Raw genomic sequence first — 23,216 nt, 5'->3', positions numbered from 1 at the left:
TCAACAATAGTAATTTTTATATGTTTTATTTTTGCCAGCTTAGTTGTAGATTGTAGCTTACTATGACCTTCATGTGTTTTTATCTCTTTACTAGTAAGTTTGGGCATTATTAAATAGATTTTTAAGGTTCCATTCACATTAGTGTTTTCTTTTCTGAAATAAGTTTGTGAGTTTTAACTATTTTTATAATAGAGTTTATTTTCTAGTTGTATTTGAAACTTTATATAAACAGGGTAATGCATATTTATTATATCTATGACAAATACTGTTTCTCAACCTATGCCATGTCTTTTTAATTTATCTCTTGGTGAACAAATAGTTTTAACTGTATTATAGAACTTTATTAGCCTGTGTTTGTATGAGCAGAAAGTTTTAGTGACTTCTTTTTTTTTCTAGATTATTTTTATTAACATGTAATGTATTATTTTCCCCAGGGGTACAGGTCTGTGAATCATCAGTCTTATACACTTCACAGCACTCACCATACCACATACCCTCCCCAATGTCCATAACCCAACCACCCTCCCTCTAACCCCTCCGCCCACCAACCCTCAGTTTCCTTTGTGAGATTAAGAGTCTGTTGCGGTTTGTCTCCCTCCCCAGTCATGTCTTGTTTAAGTTTTTCCTTCCCTATCTCCCAAGCCCCCAGCCCTGCCCCTCATATTCCTCATATCAGAGAGATTATATGATAATTGTCTTTCTCCAATGGACTTATATTGCTCAGCATAATATCCTGTTGTTCGATCCACATTGTTGCAAATGGCAAGATTTCATTTCTTTTCATGGCTGCATAGTATTCCGTTGTCCATATATACACCACATTTTCTTTATCCATTCATCTGTTGATGGACATCTAGGTTCTTTCCATAGTTTGGTTATTGAGGACATTGCTGCTATAAATATTGGGGTGCATGGATCCCTTCAGATCACAACATTTGTATCTTTAAGGTAAATACCCCATAGTGTGATTGCTGGGTCATAGCGTAGCTTTATTTTCAACTTTTTGAGGAAATTCCATGCTGTTTTCCAGAGTAGCTTCACCAGCTTGCATTCCCACTAACAGTGTAGGAGGATTCCGCCTTTCTTCACATCCTCGCCAACATCTGTCGTTTCCTGACTTGTTAATTTTAGCCATTCTGACTGGTGTGAGGTGGTATCTCATTGTGGTTTTGATTTGTCTTTCCCTGATGCCAAGTGATGTTGAGCACTTTTTCATGTGTCTGTTGGCCATCTCGATGTCTTCTTTGCAGAAAACTCTGTTCATGCCTTCTGCCCATTTCTTGATTGGATTATTTGTTCTTTGGTAAGTTCTTCCTAGATTTTAGATACTAATCCTTTATCTGATATGTCATTTGTGAATATCTTCTCCCATTCTGTCAGTTGTTGTTTGGTTTTGCTGACTGTTTCCTTTGCTGTGCAAAAATTTTTTATCTTGATGGAGTCCCAATAGTTCATTTTTGCCCTTGTTTCCCTTGCTTTTGGTGATGTTTCTAGGAAGAAGTTTTTGCAGCTGAGGTCAAAGAGGTTGATGCCTGTGTTCTTCTCAAGGATTTTGATGGATTCCTGTCTCACCAAGGTCTTTCATCCATTTTGAGTCTATTTTTGTGTGTGACATAAGGAAGTGGTCAGTTTTATTCTTCTGCATGTGACTGTCCAATTTTCCCAACACCATTTGTTGAAGAGGCTATCTTTTGTCCATTGGACATTCTTTCCTGCTTTGTCAAAGATTAGTTGGCCATAGAGTTGAGGGTCTATTTCTGCACTCTTTATTCTGTTCCATTGATCTATGTGTCTGTTTTTGTGCCAATACCATACTGTCTTGATAATGACAGCTTTGTAAAAGACCTTGATCTGGAATTGTGATGCCACCAACTTTGGCTTTCTTTTTCAACATTCCTCTGACTATTCAGTGTCTTTTCTTATTCTATACAAATTTAAGGATTATTTGTTCCATTTCTTTGAAAAAAATTGATGGGATTTTGATAGGAATTGCATTAAACATATAGATTGCTTTAGGTGGCATAGACATTTTCACAATACTTGTTCTTCCAATCCAGGAGCATGGAACATTTGTCCATTTCTTTGGTCTTCTTCAATTTATTTCATGAGTACTTTATAGTTTCCTGAGTATATATTCTTTACCTCTTTGATTAGGTTTATTCCTAGGTATCTTATGGTTTTGGGTGCAGCTGTAAATGGGATTGACTCCTTAATTTCTCTTTCTTCTGTCTTGTTGTTGGTGTAAAGAAATGCAACTGATTTCATGCATCAATTTATATCCTGACAGTTTACTGAATTCCTGTACAAGTTCTAGCAGATTTGGAGTGGAGTCTTTTGGGTTTTCCACATAAAGTATCTTTTCATCTGCAAAGAGTGAGAGTTTGACTTCTTCTTTGTTGATTTGGATGCCTTTTATTTCTTTTTGATGTCTGATTGCCAAGGCTAGGACCTCTAGTACTATGTTGAATAGCAGTGGTGATAGTGGACATCCCTGCCGTGTTCCTGACCTTAAGGGAAAAGCTCTCAGTTTTTCCCCATTGAGAATGATATTTGCTGTGGGTTTTTTATAGATGGCTTTGATGATATTGAGGTCTGTACCCTGTATCCCTACATCAGGAAGAGTTTTGATCAAGAAAGGATGCTATACTTTGTCAAATGCTTTTACAGCTTCTATTGAGAGTATCCTATGGTTCTAGTTCTTTATTTTATTAATGTATTGTATCACATTTATTGATTTGCAGATGTTGAGCCAACTTTGCAACCCAGGAATAAATCCCACTTGGTCATGGTAAATAATCCTTTTTAATTTTTAATTTTATTTATTTTTTATTTTTTAAAAAAGATTTTATTTATTTATTTGACAAACAGAGATCACAAGGTGGCAGAGAGAGAGGAGGAAGCAGGCTCCCTGCTGAGCAGAGAGCCCTATATGGGTCTCAATCTCAGGACCCTGGGATCAAGACCTGAGCTAAAGACAGAGGCTTTAACCCACTGAGCCACCCAGGTGCCCCAGAATAATCCTTTAATTGTACTGTTGGATCCTATTGGCCAGCATTTTGGTGAGAATTTTTGCATCCTTGTTCATCAAGGATATTAGTCTGTAATTCTCTTTTTGGATGGGGTCTTTGTCTGGTTTTGGGATCAAGGTAATGCTGGGCCTCATAAAATGAGTTTGGAGCTTTTCCTTCCATTTCTAATTTTTTGAACAGTTTTAGGTGAGCAGGTGTTAATTCTTTAAATGTTTGGTAGAATTCCTCTGGAAAGACATCTGGCTCTGGGATCTTATTTGTTGGGAAATTTTTGATGACTGCTTCCATCTCCTTACTGGTTATGATCTGTTCAGGTTTTCTGTTTCTTTGTGGTTCTGTTTTGGTAGTTTATATGTCCCTAGGAATGCATCCATTTCTTCCAGATTGTCAAATTTGCTAGCATATAGTTGGCCATAACACATTCTTATAATTGTTTGTATTTCTTTGGTGTTGGTTGTGATCTCTCCTCTTTCATTCATGATTTTATTAATTTGGGTCCTTTTACTTTTCTTTTTGATAAGTCTGGGCAGGAGTTTATCAGTCTTATTAATTCTTGGACACCTGGGTGGTTCAGTGGGTTAAGCCTCTGCCTTTGGCTCAGGTCATGATCTCGGGGTCCTGGGATCAAGACCCACATCAGGCTTTCTGCTCAGCATGGAGCCTGCATCCCCCACCCTCTGCCTGCCTCCTCTCTGCCTAGTTGTGATTTCCCACTCTGTCAATAAGTAAATAAAATCTTAAAAAAAAAATCTTATTAATTCTTTCAAAGAACCAGCTCCTAGTTTTGTTGATTTGTTCTACTGATCTTTCTCTTCTCTTGTTGGGTTTAGGCTTTCATTGTTGTTCTTTCTCCAGCTCCTTAGGTATAGGGTTAGATTGTGTACTTGAGACCTTTCTTATTTCTTGAGAAAGGCTTCTATCACTATATTCTTTCCTTTCAGGTCAGCCTTTGCTGTGTCCTACAGATTTTGAACAATTGTGTTTTCATTTTCATTTTTCTATGAATTTTTTTCAATTCTTCTTTAATTTCCTGGTTGATCCTTTCATTCTTTCGTCAGATGTTCTTTAGCCTCCATGCCTTTTTTTTTTTTTTTAAGATTTTATTTATTTATTTGACAGAGAGAAATAACAAGTAGACGGAGAGTTAGGCAGAGAGAGAGAGAGGGAAGCAGGCTCCCTGCTGAGCAGAGAGCCCGATACGGGACTTGATCCCAGGACCCTGAGATCACGACCTGAGCCGAAGGCAGCGGCTTAACCCACTGAGCCACCCAGGTGCCCCTAGCCTCCATGCTTTTGAGTTCTTTACAACTTTCCTCTTGTGATTGAGTTTTAGCTTCAGAACATTGTGGTCTAAAAATATGCAGGGCATGATCCCAGTCTTTTGGTACCAGTTGAGACCTGATTTGTGACCCAGGATGTGATCTATTTTGGAGAATGCTCCGTGTGCACTGGAGAAGAGTGAATATTCTGTTGCTTTGGGATGGAATGTTTTGAATATATCTGTGATGTCCCTCTGGTCCAGTGTGTCATTTAAAGTCTTTATTTTCTTGTTAATCTTTTGCTTGAATGGTCTGTCCATTTCAGTGAAAGGGGTGTAAAAGTCCCTTAATATTACTGTTTTATTGTCGCTGTGTTTCTTTTATTTTGTTATTAATTGGTTTATATAGTTGGCTGCTCCCATGTTAGGGGCATAGATATTTAAAATTGTTAGATCTTCTTGGTGGACAGACCCTTTAAGTATGATATAGTGTCCTTCCTCATCTCTTATTCAATGAGGGTTATAGATTATAGTCTTTGAAATAAAATCTAATAAGTCTGATGTAAGAATCGCCACCTGAGCTTTCTTTTGATGTCCATTAGCATGGTAAATTGTTTTCTATCCCCTCCCTCACTTTAAATCTGGAGGTGTCTTTGGGTCTAAAATGGATTTCTTTTAGACAGAGATCAATAGTGTTTTTATTTTGTTTTGTTTTTCCCATTCTGATACCCTGTGTCTTTTGATTGGGGCATTTAGCTCATTTACATTCAGGGTAAGTATTGAAAAAATATGAAATTTTATAGTATAGTATACTATACTATAGTATAGTATATATATATATATTATTGTCTGTAAGGTGACTGTTACTGTATATTGTCTCTGTTCCTTTCTGGTCTACTACTTTTAGGCTCTCTGTTTGCTTAGAGGACCCCTTTCAATATTTCCTATAGGATTGGTTTGGTGTTTGCAAATTCTTTTAATTTTTGTTTTTCCTGGAAGATTTTTTTATCTCTCCTTCTATTTTCAATAATAGCCTCACTGGATATAGTATTCTTGGCTGCATATTTTCTCATTTAGTGCTCTGAATTTACCATACCTGTTCTTTCTGGCCTGCTGGGTCTCTGTGGATAAGTCTGCTGCCACTCTAATATTTCTACCATTGTATGTTACAGACTTCTTGTCCTGAGCTGCTTTCAGGATTTTCTCTTTGTCACTGAGACTTGTAAGCTTTACTATCAGATGATGGCATGTGGACCTATTTTTATTGACTTCAAGGGGGATTCTTTTTGGCTTCTGGATTTTGATGCTTGTTCCCTTTGCCATATTAGGGAAATTCTGTACTATAGTTCACTGCAATATACCTTCTCCTCCTTTCCTCTTTGTTCTTCTTCTGGAATCCCAATTACTCTAATATCGTTTTGTCTTATGGTAACACTTATCTCTTTCATTTTCCCCTCGTGGTCCAGTAGTTGTTTGTTTCTCTTTTGCTCAGATTCTTTATTCTCTGTCATTTGGTCTTCTTTATCACTAATTCTCTCTTCTGCCTAATTTTCCTAGGAGTAAAATCCTCCGTTTTTTATTGTACCTATTAATAGCTTTTTGTTTACAAATTGGTTAGATTTTAGTTTTTTTATTTCTCCAGAAAGGGATTATATTTCTCCAGAAAGGGATTTTCTAATATTTTCCATACATTTTTTGAGCCCAAACTAGGACCTTGATAATCATCATTCTGAATTCTAGTTCTGAAATATTACCAATGTCCATATTGATTAGGTCCCTAGCAATTGGTGCTGCCTCTTGTTCTTTTTTTGGTGGTGAGTTTTTCCACCTTGTCATTTTATCCAGATAAGAATATATGAATGAGAGAATATAATACTAAAAGGATGGGAAAGACCTTATAAACATATATGCTAAGCAAATCAGAAAAGACCCAAAGCCAGGAGAAGAAGAAAGGGGTATATATATATATATATATATAGAGAGAGAGAGAGAGAGAGAATGGAGCCAACCACTTGATTTTGGGTGTATTCTGTTTTCTTAGAAGGAAGTACCTCACAAATTTTTAAGGAATAAAAAACTTGTATATATTATATATATACAAAAATAAAGGTAAACTGGACAAAGGGATGGAATATTATTGTAAAGATGAAAATTAGAAAAAGAGCTAAAAAAAAGGAATTGATTAGTTGGTTAGAAAAAGAAAAAAAGAAAAGAGGAGAGCATGTGATCAGGTTGGTACTAGAACAAAACCATGTGCTAGATTTAGAGTATATTTTGATCTATTAGAAGAAATTGCATCCCAAAATCTTAAAGAAAAAAATAAAAAATCCTATATGTACACCTAAAATAAGTTTAAATATTACGAAGTGCTAAAATATGACTATAACAATGAAAATTTAAAAAGATTTTAAAAAAGGTATTGTTAAGTTAAAATAGTTACAAAAAACATTAAAAGTTGAAAGAGGAAGCGTAAAAAAAAATAGAATAAGAAAAAAGTAAATTAAAAAAATTTAACTTTGCAAAACTAAAGGATCATGGTGGGGGGAGCTATTCGTTCCTTTCCCTTAGCTCTTGTGTTCCACAGCTCTCATTGAATAGTGAACTTGGTCTTGGCTGGATGTTCTTGCTGATCTTCTGGGGGAAGGGCTTGTTGCAGTGAGTCTCAAATGTCTTTGCCTGAGACAGAATTGTACCGCCCTGGCCAGGTGCCAGGCTAAGTGATCTGCTGGGGTTCACTCTAGGTAGCTTTTGTTCTTAGAACGCTTTCTGTAGAGCTCTGGAGCATGAGAATGAAAATGGCAGCCTCCCAATATTTGGCCCTGAGAAGCCAAGAGCTTGGGCCCCACTCCTCAGTTCCCCCTCAGAGAGAAGCATTCAATCCCTCCTGTCTCCCTGGTCTCCTGCTACACTCTGTGCTCACCTGGCCTGTGACCAAGCATTTATATCTCTGGCACACAGCCCTGTTCGGAGTCTCCAAACCCAACAGATTCCTGCCGCTCCCTCCTGCGCTGCTCCTCCTGGAGGAGGAAGGAGGGGTTCTCTCCAGATTTGCCACATGTAGGGTCCCTGCTCAAAGAGCACTGGCCCAACTGTGCCTTGGCTCATGCTTTAAGGTAACTCCAATATGAGAGCTCATTTCTTGGTTCCATCTCTGTAGCCGGCTTCCCTGCTCTGATACCAGGCAGTTCTGCCACACTCATACACGCCCTGTGTTTCTGTAACCCCATGGGTCCTGAGACCTCCCTGAGAGGGCTCCACCCCTGTTTAGCCTCTGAAGCAATATCCTTCTGTGGAGCAGACCTCTAAATGTTCTGATTTTATGCTCTGCTGCTCCACTGCTTCCTAGGAGCTGGAACCTTCCCCCTGTGGTCTATCTTCCCGTTGCTTCAGATTCAGCTTTTCTTCTCTTCTATCTCCTGTTGAGTTTGTAAGTGTTTGGAATGGTTTGATAACTATCTAGCTGAACTCCTGGGACTTAATGATACTTCAGTTTCCTATCCCCCCCCACCCCCATCTTGCTTCCCCTCTTAAGTGAAGGATCTTGAGAGCGGGGGTTATCCTGGACTACTTAGGTGGGCCCAAAATGCAATCACATACAGATCTTCCTGGGTAACATTTGAATAAACTTATTAGAATTTGAAAATATCTTAAGTCAAAAATGCATTTAATACCCTAACCTACAAAACATCATAGCTTAGCCTAGCCTACCTTAAACACACTCAGAACATTTCCATTAGCCTATAGCTGGGCAACACTAAGCCTATTTGATAATAATGTGTTGAATATCTCATGTAAATACTGAATATTGTACTGAAAGTGAAAAACAGAATGTCTGTGTGGGTCTAGAATGGTCTCTATTGTGTCACTTGTAGACCCTCATGACTGGATGGCTGACTGCTGCACTCAGGACCTTGCCCAACATCATGAGATGATCCTATGCATCTCATGAGTCTAAGAGAAGATCAAAATTCAGAATTCACAATATGATTTCCACTGAATGTGTATCATGTTCACACCATCATAATATCAAAAAGTCCTAAGTTGAATTCTCCTAAGTCAGAGACCATCTATAGATGACTGCAGCTGTGGGGAGCTTTGACACACCCTGAGGGGAAGCAATGTGAAAGAGGAAAGAAAGATTCAAAGCTGTCAGCCTTGAAGATTGGGATGGTGGTCACCAGGCACAGAGTGTGGTCACAAGGCACAAGTCACTAGAAATTAGAAAAGACAAGGACAGGATTCTTCTTTAGGCCCTCTGATGGGAGGAGAGCCCTGCACTTCTTGATTTAAGACTTCTGATGTCTACCACTGTGACAGAATAAATTTTTGTTGCTTTAAACTACTTCTTATGTGGCCATTTCTTATCACATCCACAAGAAATTGATACAGATTTTTGTATTTTTTAACCAACATTTCTAATCTAATTTAAAGGTTTGGGACAGCTTGGAATTTCTTTTGAATTTCTTGATGACTTTAACATTTTTTAATCTAAAGGATTTTGCTTGACAGGGAAAAACCTCTGTTAGTTACCAGATCTCTTAGTTTTCTCCGGCTGTCATAACAAATTACTATAGCCTGATTGGCCTAAAAAGCAAACATTTATTTCTCACAGTTCTGCAGATGGGGAGCTCCAAGATCAAGATGCTGGATGATGCAGTTCTTGGATTCTTAGGGCCCTCTTTCTGGGTCCTCTTTCTGGTTTGCTGATAGCCTTTCTTTTTTTTTTTTTTTTTTTTTTAACTGTGTCCTCACACAGCAGAGAGCAAAGAGAAGAAAGTTCTCTCCTATCTCTTGTAAGGGCACTAATTCTGTTACTGCCAAAAGCCTCGCCTCCAAATACCATCACATTGGGGATTAAGGTTATAACATAAAAATTTGTGGAACACAAACATATGGTTTATAACTTTATAAAAACAGAAGCATTAGAATTGTTATAAAGTAACAGAATTAGTGCCCTCTCTATCTCTTTCTCTTTCAAACAAATAAAATATTTTAAAAACATCTAATCATACAGGGCACCTGGGTGGCTCAGTTGGTTGTACATCTTACTCTTGATCTCTTGATCTTGTCTTGATCTCAGGGTCTTGAGTGCGAGCTGCATGTTGAGCTCCATGTTGGGTGTGGAGCCTATTTAAAAACAAACAAATTAAAAAAAAAACAGCTTCTTGGGAGCATGTGGCTAACTCAGTTGGAAGAACATGCTAACTCAGTTGGAAGAACTCTTGATCTTGGTCTTAGGAGTTCGAGCCCCATGTTGGGTGTAGAGATTATTTAAATATATAAATACATATTAATATATTTAAATAATCTCTATATATATATTTTATATATATATATATATATATATATTTGAAGATTTTTATTTATTCATTTGATAGATAGAAATCACAAGCAGGCAGAGAGGCAGGCAGAGAGAGAGAGAAGGAAGCAGGCTCCCCGCTGAACAGAGAGTCCGATGTGGGGCTCGATCCTAGGACCCTGGGATCATGACCTAAGTCGAAGGCAGAGGCTTTAATCCACTGAGCCACCCAGGTGCCCCATAAATATATATATATTTTTAATGTATAAAATATGGCCATAGCAATAGGATGTACCAGCAGAAGAAAATATATTGGTTCTTATTAAATAACATATTTCCACATGCTCTTTTTATTATTTTTAGTGTATGACACTTGACTAAAAAACCAGGCAGCTATGGTTGTGTGCCCATGGTGTTAAAAGCTATTTTTTTTTAAAGTATGATAAACTTCAGTAAGTATAAGTGACAATAGGGGGTGCCTTGGTGGCTCAGATGGTTCAGCCTCTGCCTTTGGCTCCGGTCATTGTCTCAGGGTCCTGGGATCTGGTCCTGCATCAGGCTCTCTGCTCAGCAGGGAGCCTACTTCCCCCTCTCTCTCTGCCTGCCTCTCTGCCTACTTGTGATCTCTCTCTCTGTGGGTCAAATAAATAAATAAAATCTTTTTTAAAAAATGAAAGAAAAAAGAATAAGTGACAATAAATATCCATGGACTATCTTAAAAATTCTTCAGAGCACCTGGGTGGCTCAGTAGGTTAAGCATCTATCTTCAGCTCAGGTCATGATCCCGGAGTCCTGAGATCAATTCTTACATCAGACTTCCTGCTCAAGGGGGAGTTTGCTTCTCTTTGTTTGTGCTCTCTCTCTCTCTCTCACTTTCTCTCTCTCTCAAATAAATAAGTAAAATCTTAAAAAGACAAAAAAAAATCCTTCAGAATCAAATATGAGATATGTATTTTCTAACTTGTGTGGGCATCTTTTTTCAAGTCACCCTTGACCTATTACCCAGATAGGAAAATTTCAAACAGAAATGTACGATGCATTTTCAACACTATACTCTGTTAAAACTAAGACAGTGTTGAATTGAAAAATATTATATCATTAGGGTCAGAGATGTCAGTATAAAATAGTGTTTTCCTTAAGAAAAACTTCTTTGAATATATGTGTATGTATGCCAATATAAATATGCATATTTACCAGTTGAGCCCACAGAGAAAACTTAACAACAATGGCACTCCCATAGGAACAAGCTCAATGAGTGTTCACATACTGTTTCTAAGGCATTCACAGTACAAGGAACCAGGATCCTTGGAGATGTTGCTGAGTCTAGAGCTGAGGCAAACGATATATAAGATTAGCATGAATTTGCTCTGAATACTACAGTATAAGGAACTGTTCAATCAACAGATTTATCTGGTATATCAAAAGGTCAAAAACCAAGTGAAAGAGTTCACAGAGGCCCAAGCTGGAATAATTTGAGCCCCAAAATAAATGGTGTAGTATTGTATTATAACACAAAGTACAAAATCAATATCCATGAATTCATACTGATATAAACAAATTTCTGAATAAATTAATGAATGATTGAATACACAAACAAGCAAACAAACTAGGAGAATAGAAAAATCTTTCTTGCAACAGAATTTCAAATAATTCTCCAGGTATTTCCCCCTCATGGAGGTGGAACTTAATTTCTTAGCCCTGAGTGTGGACGGTGTTTGTTGACTTCCTTCCACAGGTACCCTATTGGAAAGGAAGAACAGAAGTCAAGCTGAGCTCATACATCCTCAATGTGAAGTTATGAGAAGGACACTATCTATATGGTCTTCCTCCAAAAACCAATCTAATGAGAATAATTAGACTCTCCATCGATCTCCCTTGTATAGTCATGAGGAACAAAATCAGGCAGATTCCAATTGAGAGACATTGTGTACATGTCTGATCATTACTCTTCAAAATGTTTAAAGTCATCAAAAACAAGGAAAATCTGAGAAACTATCACCTTCCAGAGCAGGCTGAGGAGACATAAAGGCTAAAATCAATATGATATCCAGAACAGAAAAAATACATTGGGAGAAAAACTCATGAAATCAGAATAATGTATCAATGTTAGTTCACTTGAGTCCATATATCACAATGTATCAGAAGTTATGACAGTTAAATCACTGTAATGTAAAATGCTAACAACAGAAGAAACTGGATGTGGGGTTTATGAGAACTCTGAACAATCTTTGCAGCTTTTAAGTAAATGTGAAATATTCTTTTTTTTTTTAAGATTTTATTTATTTATTTGACAGAGAGAGGAGATACAGCCAGAGAGGGAACAGAAGAGGGGGAGTGGGAGAGGTAGAAGCAGACTCCCTACTGAGCAGGGAGCTCGATGTGGGACTCGATCCCAAGACCCTGGGATCTTGACCCAAGCCGAAGGCAGATGCTTAACAACTGAGCCACCTAAATGTGAAATCTTCTAAAATAAATATATATTATAATTTTTTTTGACATTACAACTTTATGTATGTTTGTTTTTCCAGCTCTCTTTGACTCTGTTTGGGAATACAGTCCATTTGGAACTCACTAGCATGTTGGAGTTTTAAAGGATGCCAGCCTTTTCAAAGGTAGGTGACACTTAACTATCATTAACACATATGCTTCTACCTCTTAATAAATAATTCAAAATTCAAATTCTTTTAAAAACTTCTTTACTTTAAAAATATTTTATGAGAAATCAAAATATTCAAATGTTCATATACTTACCGGCAGTTGGCGTATACATGACATGGCCATAAAACTTAAGTAATCATTTCTTTTAGTAAGAATTCTATATGTTTAAGCTTCTTCACTGAATTTTTCTCACACTGTTTCCATTTACATGCAGATTTGAGAAAATCTAGTGACTATGTGCCTCTTTAAGAACAGAGATTGATTTTTTCCTTCTGTATTTTTATGACACATTGCCAACTCCCTCATAATTAGTGGGTATTACAATTGGGGATATCTCATGTCGAAGGCAAACTTAAGCTGATGCTCTGACACAGAAAACAAAGAGACACTGTCAAATTTTTTTGTCTTTGTTGATAGTAATTCGGCAGGGTCTAGCTCAGTTGTATCTTGGGCAGGCAGTTGTAGGCTGCTTTTCCTTTGCTGATGACAGGAATCTGAACTCTGAGATTTAGACACTTAGAGTTAACCTTCTGGAGACAATAATTAAAACACTGCCTTGACACTCTGCTTGGTAATTGTAGCATCTATCCTTAGGATCTCGTCAAAACAAGCTTCAGAGTCTCAATTCTCAATCAGTGATCAGTTAAGATTAACCATTGATATCATAGCTCAGAAAGAAAAGGTTAAAGAGATAAGGCAAACATAATTAAACTAAAGTGTTTTATGGATCTTGCTGTGATATTTATTCAACTCTGAATTATTATTCAAATGAGAAACTAAACAGTTTCTTTTTGTTTTTAGCTTTCTTTGATGAGATAGATTTATCCAAAAAGTGTTATACTTTAATCTAGTTTTAGAAATTATCAGTTAATTTCAAGTATCAGATTTGAGTAATACAAATTTTAGATATAATTTTTCAATATTAAAAGCTTGAAATTAACCATTTAATATCAAATACTAATTCCTTTTGTAATCTATCTTATCTTTTAATTTGTTATCAATATGCAGGATTTCCATGGGGAAAAATGTTACCTTGTAAGATCTTACCTCATAAGATCTTCACATTTTTATAGAAAATTTAGATATTTTAAAATTTCTATTCTTGGATAATTTTGGAATAGGGATTTCATTCCAGATCTTATACTCAGATTGATAAGTAAGAAAGCTTCATACTTCAGAATTAATTCCTGTAATCAGCAACTTGTCCTTTTTACAAAACTGTAATTTCAGCAACCTAAATATTATCTATGATACAAGTATGAGTAATAAAAAATCATACCACATGATACTAATTATTAATATAGAATTTTACATCTTTTCCTTTAAAGCTCAATGAAGCATTAAAATATCCAAAGATCAAAAAAAAAAAAATAAGAAGAAGAAGTACACTCTTCTCAAGTGTCCTTTGGTTCTCTCTGTGCTATATCCAAATTTCAAAAGAATATATAAGAATTTAAGCATCATTTTACATAGGAATAATTTAAACATAGTAACTTGAGAAAGGATAAACTCAAAGTAGTAAGAATGTTCACTTCTTTCAATGAGGAAATAATTCAAATGAATGTAGAAGACATTTATAGAGAATGGCTTGAAATTTCTCTCCTTTTAATATAAGGGTTTTCATAAACTTCAAGTAAGAAAATAGACCTGAAAGTAATCTCAATGGAATGAAATCCAAGAAAGAGGAATGAAATCCAAGAACACTGACGGTATAGGTTTCAAGGCAAACAAACTTAGTGTTAAAGTATTTGTCTTTCATTAATTGGATTTTGAATAGAGTAATGTTCTGGGGCTTCTTCAATACATTCTTTTTCAAACAATTAAAGAAAGAGCAATCAATTTGCCCCCCCCCCAATTTCACAAAATTTAGTGTTTGTCCTGTTATTTGTCACTTACGTTCATGATTGCCTAGCAAGTAATTAGAGTAACTTATTATAAATCATCTGAAAATGAAAAACAAGATGAAAGAAATCATTCTTTTTTAGTACAGTCAGACAGCACCCTTTGATTATTTATAGACTACTTCTATGTTCCAATATGAAAAATGCTATGGTTGCAGAGAAGTTGGGGTAGGATTTCTTCTGTATGTTATGGTGGAAAGGGGAGGGAAAACACAGACTTTAAAAGTAAGTGACTACAAATCTATAAAGAGAAGGGAATACATGTATATAAGACATTAAGATATGTAATAATTCATGTGTGGTGAATTTTCAGTCTTTGGACAGTTAGGAAACGCAGTGAATATCAAGTATGTGGACAGTTGGTAGATAAATCTAGAAGAGTGGGTTCAGGAGATGAGGACAGTTGGTAGATAAATCTAGAAGAGTGAGTTCAGGAGATGAAGAACCTTGAATGAAATTTAAAAACATATCTGTGCTGTGGGATTTATGTTTTAGAACATATGGAGCTATGTTTATTGTTGCTATTTATTTTTGAATATGAAGAAATAACCTGGACAGGATATGTATATGTGCATGTGTGCATATGTGTACGTGTTTAAGAAAATAATTGGTGGCAATATATTGGGGGATTATAGATATGTATATTATACATATACAAATATATGTATATTTACCCAGTCTTCAGGAAGTGCCAATCTATCTTATTTGTGTCCAGATCTTATAATTTCCTAGACAATTATTTGTATGTAATCACTATTCAAAATGCATTTGTTTATTTAGAGATATATTTAGTCTAGGGTTTTAACTAAATCACATCCTTCAGAATTCTTTTAATACTTCATGAGGCCAAGGAAGCAAAGTGTGGTCATAAAAGGAAAGTTCTGAATATGAATACAGAGACGACACAGGTGTAAACAATGATAAGGTCTGTCTTAAAGGAAAAAAAATAAAAGTCTTTAGGGTATTAGTATGAATATCAGGTCCTGACACCAAGGGAACCATGCCTCTCAGAGTGATGAAGTGAAAAGGAAACTGATGGAAACACATAGGGAGCAACAGATCTGCTCAGCCAGGAGTGGATTTGAGCATTTCTGGTTTTAGTGCTCACAACATCCTGCTGAGTTGACAATAGGGTTCAAAAAATGAATTACAGAGCCATCTGTTTAAAAAAAGAAGTGGAGTTTGTAAGGCATTACTAGAAATCATTTTGTAAATTTTGTTAGTGAGGTTTTCCCCTGGTAGTTTATTGTTGGCGCTGCAATTAGCACATTTGAAAAAAAAAAAATAAATGCTGGGATATTTCTAAGTTTAGGTAACTGTCAAAGACTAGTCATTTGAGACATGCCTGTTAGGATTTCACAGTGGACTTGTCATTGGGAATTATGAGCCATCAACTGCACAAAATAATAAGCAGAGAAAAGAAAGGAAAATACAGAGGGAGTTGACTACATCTTCTTAGACTCTCTTAGACTTCTTATTCAGAAGAAAGAATTGTTCCAATTACTCATGATCACTGCAAGTGTTCAAGATTATTAAAACAGGTTTATTCTAAGTGATAACAGTAGAAGAAAAACAAAATCTGAAAGAGGTGCTTCGATCGTCCATGAAGTTTCCTTTAGGTAATGTGTTTTTTATTATTTCTTTGTCAATATTTCGTTCAAAGGACCATAGGCCACAAGATGCTCTTGCACACAGGAGATTGAAAGGTCACTTAACATGTGTCTTTATTGCATAGCACACATCTTAGTTAATTTTAAAGGCCACCTTCCTTCTGTGACCCTAAAGATGGTGTTTTTTAAATAAAGAAGAAAGATATAAATTAATTTTTTCCCCCTAGCCTTAAAGTAAGCTTGCTTATATGTCATGCTGCTTTCATCTTATGTAACTGGTCATAATCCAGGTCATTGTGCGATCATTCAGGTCAGCTTAGCATTTCTTTAGGACAAAAGTAAGTAAAACTGGATGTGGTCTTTGTTCTAAAAAAAGAAAAAAAAAAAAAAGAAAAGAAAAAGAAAAAATCCTGCAGGAGAGAGGAAGAGAATGCTTGGTTCTGGTCTATGGGACAACAATCCATAATTTACTTTGCAGATGTCTGTGTAATTTAAGCAGCAGGCAGAACAACCACACAGTTGTAGCTGCTCTGGGGAAAGGATACGAAGAGGCTCATAAATCATGGTAAGGATTAAAAGCAATGAGCATTCGTCTTCGTAACCTCACAAAGGCAATATTGGAAAGCCAAGGATTAGAACATACAGAGCGTAGAATCTTTGTGCAGGGATAAAAGGTGTCAGAGTTTTGAAGGCTTCTCTCAATTACCACTGCCCTGTCATTTGCAAGTCAGCAGAACATAATTTTAAAGTCGATTTTAAAAAGGCTCCTTCCACGTCAAAATAAGTGGTAAGATCTATTTCGAGGGTGTATGAAAAGTGGAGTCGAATTATATAGAAATGCTAATCATTTTCTTAGATTGAAACGTTTCTTCTTGGACAGCAGATGGGAAGTAACCTTAAAATATCTAATCTGAGAAAACTTCATTATTTAGCTAACCATTTTTAAATAGCAGAATGTCGTGAGAAAATTCTAACTTCACAATAGTCAAATGGAGGAAATACAGACAGCTGGGTCTCTCCTATAACAGTTAGTAAACAAATGGCCTGTTACTAATTGTTTATATTTGAGAAATTATTCTAATCAAAGGTCTTCGGAGGCAGATGAGTGAATCGTACACAGTGAGAAGTTTCATTTTTTTGTTTTTGTTGAAGATAAACACGTTAATCAAATTTTAAAGCTTTTGAAAAAACAGCTTGTTAATTTTTTCAGCATTGTTTAAATCAGTTCATGATGCAGCTGAACTTGGTGATTTTATGAACTCACAAGGAAAGGGCACAGAGTGACAGACTCACTTATTCGAGAATAATTATGAGCTTATTAAGGAGACAAAGTAGATTCCAGTTTCTGATTCCCTGGTTTAATACCAAATATCCGTTGGCAATGATTTTTTTTTTTTTAATGTAGCTGATACTTAATTATCTGTTTTAGTTAAGGGGAGCTGTGGCGTGACTAATCCAGAGTGGCTGATAATTAAAAATATATATTTATGCTGGCATTGAAACATATTTTGTGTTATATATGAACATGATTTCATCTGCTATTTTAGAAAGTCTCAACTCCCTTTCTTTGAAAACAACCAGAGTAAATGGCAGACATTTTAATTTGGGCTATTTTTGCACTGAGGACACCATATTCTACACCCCATGGCTGGGACAAATAACTTTCTTCCCACTATCGACATTAGTCCAATTTAGTTCAAATATCTCTTTAGCTACTATGTTTCCTTTCCCTGGAATGGTGATTCAGTACCGTATGCTCTGATACAAGCTTGTATAATGATTTTTGAGTCAAACAGTTTTGTTGTACTGTGTACCATTGCATTTGGTTCTTCGTTTATCTGTTTTGTAACAACACTGCACTGGGTATTTCATTAACAGTCCAAGAGAAGGAGACCGAACTTCGGGACTCAGTGAGTCTTCTCTGCCCCGTAAACTAAGACCAGTGCTAACTATATGACAGATCCTTACTGTATATTGATGCACTAAAAATAGACTAAATCACTTTCAACTTCATAATAGTATCTGCTATTTAACCACAAAATCGTGGGTCCTAAAATCTGCTCAAAAAAAAAAGGCTACCAGAGAGCAAATATTTGCCCCTATGTCTACTTATCTGGATTATTTTCTTAAATTACTAAATGGGGAAAATAGATTAAGAGAAATTATATTAGATGTTAAATGGATCTCAGTAACATTTTAAAATGCTGTTTTATGTTTCAAAGGCCTTTTTAAAATGGGGTGACATAAGACAAGAACTAAGTCACTTTAAAAATTAGTAACCACCTCAGTACTTACATTCTAGTAAAGAGAAGAAAAGAACCAGGTAATTAAGTTATATATATTTTTAATTTATGTTAAAATTACAGATAAATCTGTTTATAAAAGTCATAAATGCTATGCAGAAAATAAGCCAGGATGAGGGATAAGAAGTTTTTGTGTTGTAGAGGAAAGGAGACAGTATTTTGCCAATTTTAAACACATAGTTAGAGAAGGTCTTCCCGAAAAATAACAAATGAAAAGACTTGAAAAGCCTTGAACTCTTTCGGTTCAAGATCTTCCCAATAAAATAACATGAAAGAATCGGAAGACTTGAAGTTTCCACAAAGCAAACCATGCAGGTACACACGTAGATGATGTACATATGTCAAAAATAGTTGTTCATCTTAAGACATTTCAATAAATTAATGATGAAGTAATTAGTAGAACAATGAAAGAACTAACTTCAGAAATACAAGAAAAACAAAGTTTAGGAAAAACAATCACTAAGGATATATTGAAAATTATGAAAAAAAAAAAAGCAAAACACAAAAACCGAGTATGAATCTTTAAAACTTTTGCAATTGAAGTTAGTTGGCTTGAAATGGGAGCCCATGTGTTTCTGGCATCAAAGAAATATAGAAAAAGGAGAGTATTATACTCCCTCCAAATCCCATAATAAAACAAAAACAGAATCTATTTATTAAAAGCCACTTAAATTGGTTTATTATAGTCCAGACACTGTTCTAAGCATTTACAAATGGTATATAAAAATACTGACTCTTAATCTCACAAAACAAACTGAGGGTTGCCGGGGGGAGGGGGTTGGGGAGAAGGGGGTGGGATTATGGACATTGGGGAGGGTATGTGATTTGGTGAGTGCTGTGAAGTGTGTAAACCTGGTGATTCACAGACCTGGGGATAAAAATATATGTATATAAAAAATATATGATTATAAAAAATAAAAAATTAAAAAAAAAAAGAAAAAACAAGGTATATACCTTAAGTAAACTAGTTCTGAGTTTTCAGTGGGTCATAATTACTGATCACAGATCACCATAACAAATACATTAATAATGAAAAAACTTGAAATATTGCAAGAATTACCAACATGTGACAGAGAGACACAAAATGAACAAATGTCGTTAGAAAAATGGTGGCAGCAGACCTCTTTTATACAAGATTGCTATAAACTTTCAACTTGTAAGAATGTGATATATGCAAAGTTTAATAAAGGGAAGCACAATAAAAATGTATGTATATATTATTAACTATGATCATCATGCTGTACATTAGATCCCCTGAACTTTTTCATATTATAGTTGCAAGTTTGTACCCTTTGACCACCTTATTCCACCCCAGGTTCACCTCTTGTCAACTCAACTCTAAGTTTCCATTAGTTTGCTTTTTCTTCAGATTCTGTATGTAAGGGATATCATAATACATAAATTAAAATATATATAAAATCTAAAAAAAAAAAAAATACTAACTTATATAATCCTTTTAACAACCCTCTGGAATGACATTATTCTTTGATTTACATTATACTATATTATAGATAAAGGAAATGAAGCGTGGATAAATAATTTGCCCAAGTTCCCAATACTAATAAATGACTACGCTGGATTCCAATCTAGACAATCTAGCAAAAAGTCTATGCTCGTAACTTTTATAATTTGGTGCCACATCTAAGACCTCTGTCTACCAGAACCTTAAGCTATCTAGGCAACCCAAGGGGGCCCAGTGGAGTAGACACTACTCTGTTAATCGTATGGTTAAATAATGCATTTCATTCTATTTTGAGGACATAAAAATTTGTTTTTTGACTCTGAGTTTACATGCTCTGGGAAAAGTGATGAAACATAATGTAGATTTATTTTGACCTGTGTCACTTTGTTATAATCTTACTTTGGTACTCTGATATGTATATGACAAATATTTTTTATGGCTTTTAAACTATGAACCACAAATATGTCCTTAATTGTTTTAAAATAGCATAGAAATCCTTGTTTTAAAATAGCATAGAAATCCCAAATAGACAAACTGCTATTATACCTGAATAATCTGCATGTCCCCCTTCATTTTAGCTGCATAGTTGGCTGTAATAGGATCTATAAGAGTGGCGCCCACTAAGGGTGTTCTTACAAAAAAATGAGGAGGCCACACCACTGAAAGTGTACCAAGGCTGTAGTAGGATCAGGAAAAGTTGCAGAAATCCTGAGAGTGGTTTTGAGATAAGATAAAAAGCCATAAAGAAACTCAAAGTGGTAGTAAGAGTCCGTGAAACTCAGTGTTACATGGGCTGCATATAAATACAAAGGATATGATTAAGACATGGTGGTGGAGGTTTTCTGACCACAGAAAATGAAACACTGCCAGACTTCTAGAACTGCCAAAAATGAATCCCAGCTTAATTACTTAGGTACTCTAAGGTCTCTATAAGAGACTATTGTTAAAGTCTAATAAGTATAATAAGTTTCTAATATAACCAGAGCATGACAACAGTGGAAATTAGTAAAATGTTTCTGATATCTTCCCACCCAAGCACCATAGGTAAATACTGAGATTTTTATAGGGTTAGAAGAACTCATGCCGCGTCTTTCTTGTAACAGTCAGATGCTTCCGTCAGATTTGTGACACATATAAATATAGCCTTTCCTATGTTCTTACCTTGCCCTGATTTTCCAAGAACTGTATCTTTGTGATATCCAAAGATGAGATAATCAACTTACTTTGAGCCTTCTCATTAGATAGTCCCATTAATAGGAGATACAGTAATTCAGTTTGAAAAGCCCTTGTACCTACATATAATTACCTACATTATCAAAAGTATATCCTCGAACTTCATCTACCTAACTTCTAACTTTTTTTTTAAAGATTTTATTTATTTATTTGACAGACAGAGATCACAAGTAGGCAGAGAAGCAGGCAGAGAGAGAGAGGAGGAAGCAGGTTCCCTGTTGAGCAGAGAGCCCGATATGGGGCTCGATCCCAGGACCCTGGGATCATGACCTGAGCCGAAGGCAGAGGCTTTAACCCACTGAGCCACCCAGGCGCCCCCTAACTTCTAACTTTTAACCATGATCATTTATTAATATTATTTATCATTATTATTATAGTATATATTATTTAAGAATAGTTTTAGCCAGTGCCCCCAAATGATAAGAAAGCATGTATCTAAGCATTCTTTTCATAACTGCATACATTACAACATCCCTGATTATATTTGCAAGAAGACTTAAATATATAATGACGATATCGTGTCTGTTTTCAGAACTGATAGGACATCTCTTGTGATCAGCCTTTCCCTCAGTTTAAAATGTCCAACAATCTAAGTAGTGTGTGAAGATACATATCAGTTTCTCTGGGGTATTGTTCATTCAGTCTTTCTCATCCCTCCCTGTGCTTCCTTATAAGATAAAGAGGTTCATGGGATCTTGGTGGAATTGAGAGCAAGAGGGGTTCTTGGAGCAGTGATGATCCTACGTTGTGGGAGATCTGACATTTGCTGAGTTATGTTCAGTCCAGTTGCTGCCATGAATAGACTTGGTACCTATGGTTGATATTCTTGGCTGATAAACATGTCATCTCTTCTTCTCAGTTCATCCAGATCTTTCCTTTGTTAACCATGCCAGTTCGACCTCACAATTCTTCTGAGGTTGCAGAATTTGAGTGTGGCCACTTTGTTGCCTTATTGAGTCCTCAAGAGCCCTGAATAAAGACTCTTTTTCCCTTCGAGTTTTTCGCTCTCATCATTCAATGACTTTTCATACATTCTTCATAGCCAGACTTTACTGCCATGTGGAAACTGCTGCTTAAACTGTGGACAGACACAAGGTCCTTGAAAATAATAAATTGTTTGCACATAACACATATAGTCTCATAACCCTGTTAATTGAATTAATATTGCAAAAATACATCTTCCTTTTCTAGCTTAATAATTCTCCCCCACACATGAACAGCCTATTACCACAGCCAGTGTTTGAAGATTTTCAATGAACATTGGTAGGGAATGCTTATATCAAGAATGGTAGGCTCCTTTAAACCGTTTTGCTGCATATGATGAAACAGATGGAGAAATTCATTTCTTTAAGCATGATATTTATTCCATCTTCCTATGTTATTTGAAATCTATTCTTCCCCTTACCCCTAGGGGATGCCTGTCATCTAAACACATGTTTGAAACTAGATAGAAAGCATATGTCCTGTGTATCCCATGGGGCTGACAAAAGGGGAGAAATATAGGATAACTGCATCTTCAATTGTACAAAAGGGAGTTTCCTTTTTGCAACTGATATTCCTTGCATAGTGTGTGATGCTGTGTTGTAGCCTTCTGGTAGTTTAATTATCATTGCATTTCATTTCATAACTAGATGGGTGTTCTTAAAGCTAAGGAATATTGAAACTTGGCATAAATGTCTCTGGGGTGTAATTATATCTAAAATCGAATTCTTCAGCCTTCTCGCAGAGGGCTCCTTGTGTTACAGAGCAGCAATAGGTAACTCTAGTGATAAATTTATCCTGACCTTATACATCTTGCAAAGCTCTTCATGGTCCCATTTTTGTTTTGCAGCTTTATTTAGAGCCCCTCTTCCCCCTGTGCTCTGTGCTAACACATACACACTACAAAACATCCAGTTTCTCAGCTACAGCCCTACTCTCTTACAAAGCTCTAACATGCTCACGCTCTGCCCAGATCTTCCCTCCCCCGCTGCCCACCTGCATGCGCCTTCCCTCCCTGAACATCTCGCTGCTCATAATTCGGCTGTCACTCTGTTCTTGGTGTCTCTCTTGTCTCCAGAATCTGTGGCAGGTTCATTACTTTGGCCATCCCATCGCATTGGGTTATAGACTGTTTATTTGTCTGTATCTGATATGAAATTGCAGGTTTCATGGTCCCCTGGCCTCATCTCAAGCCCTGTCTCCATGGCTCCCAATGATCTATTCTCAATCTAGTATGTTCCTATGACACTGGCTTTCTTCCAGTTCCTCGGTCTTCCCCCATCCAGCTCAGGGGAAGAAAGAAACATCTTTAAAGAAACACCTTTATCCTCTCCCATCAATAATGACCTTGCAAAATTTTACCCAACTTTCGGACCACCTAGTGGTCTCTCTCTGCCTCTCTGCCTACTTGTGATCTTTGTCAAGTAAATAAATAAAATCTTTAAAAGAAAATCTGAATTAGAGGAGGTGAGCCTAAATCAT

The 23,216-nt window shown here is 36.1% G+C and overlaps 1 protein-coding gene across 1 annotated transcript in view; it reads left to right on the top strand.

Moving 5' to 3' along the window:
- CDH12 (cadherin 12) overlaps window positions 1–23,216 on the top strand; it is a 1,003,438-nt gene that overhangs the window by 336,868 nt on the left and 643,354 nt on the right. The window contains exon 2 of the mRNA XM_059173699.1: window positions 12,115–12,198. The gene's annotated coding sequence lies outside the window, so the exon portion shown is untranslated. The remainder of the gene's footprint in view (window positions 1–12,114; window positions 12,199–23,216) is intronic.

The sequence above is a fragment of the Mustela lutreola genome, chromosome 5, assembly GCF_030435805.1.
Source record: "Mustela lutreola isolate mMusLut2 chromosome 5, mMusLut2.pri, whole genome shotgun sequence".
NCBI lineage: Eukaryota > Metazoa > Chordata > Mammalia > Carnivora > Mustelidae > Mustela > Mustela lutreola.
Note: the sequence above shows the minus strand (reverse complement) of the source record. Positions and strands in the feature narration are given on the sequence as shown.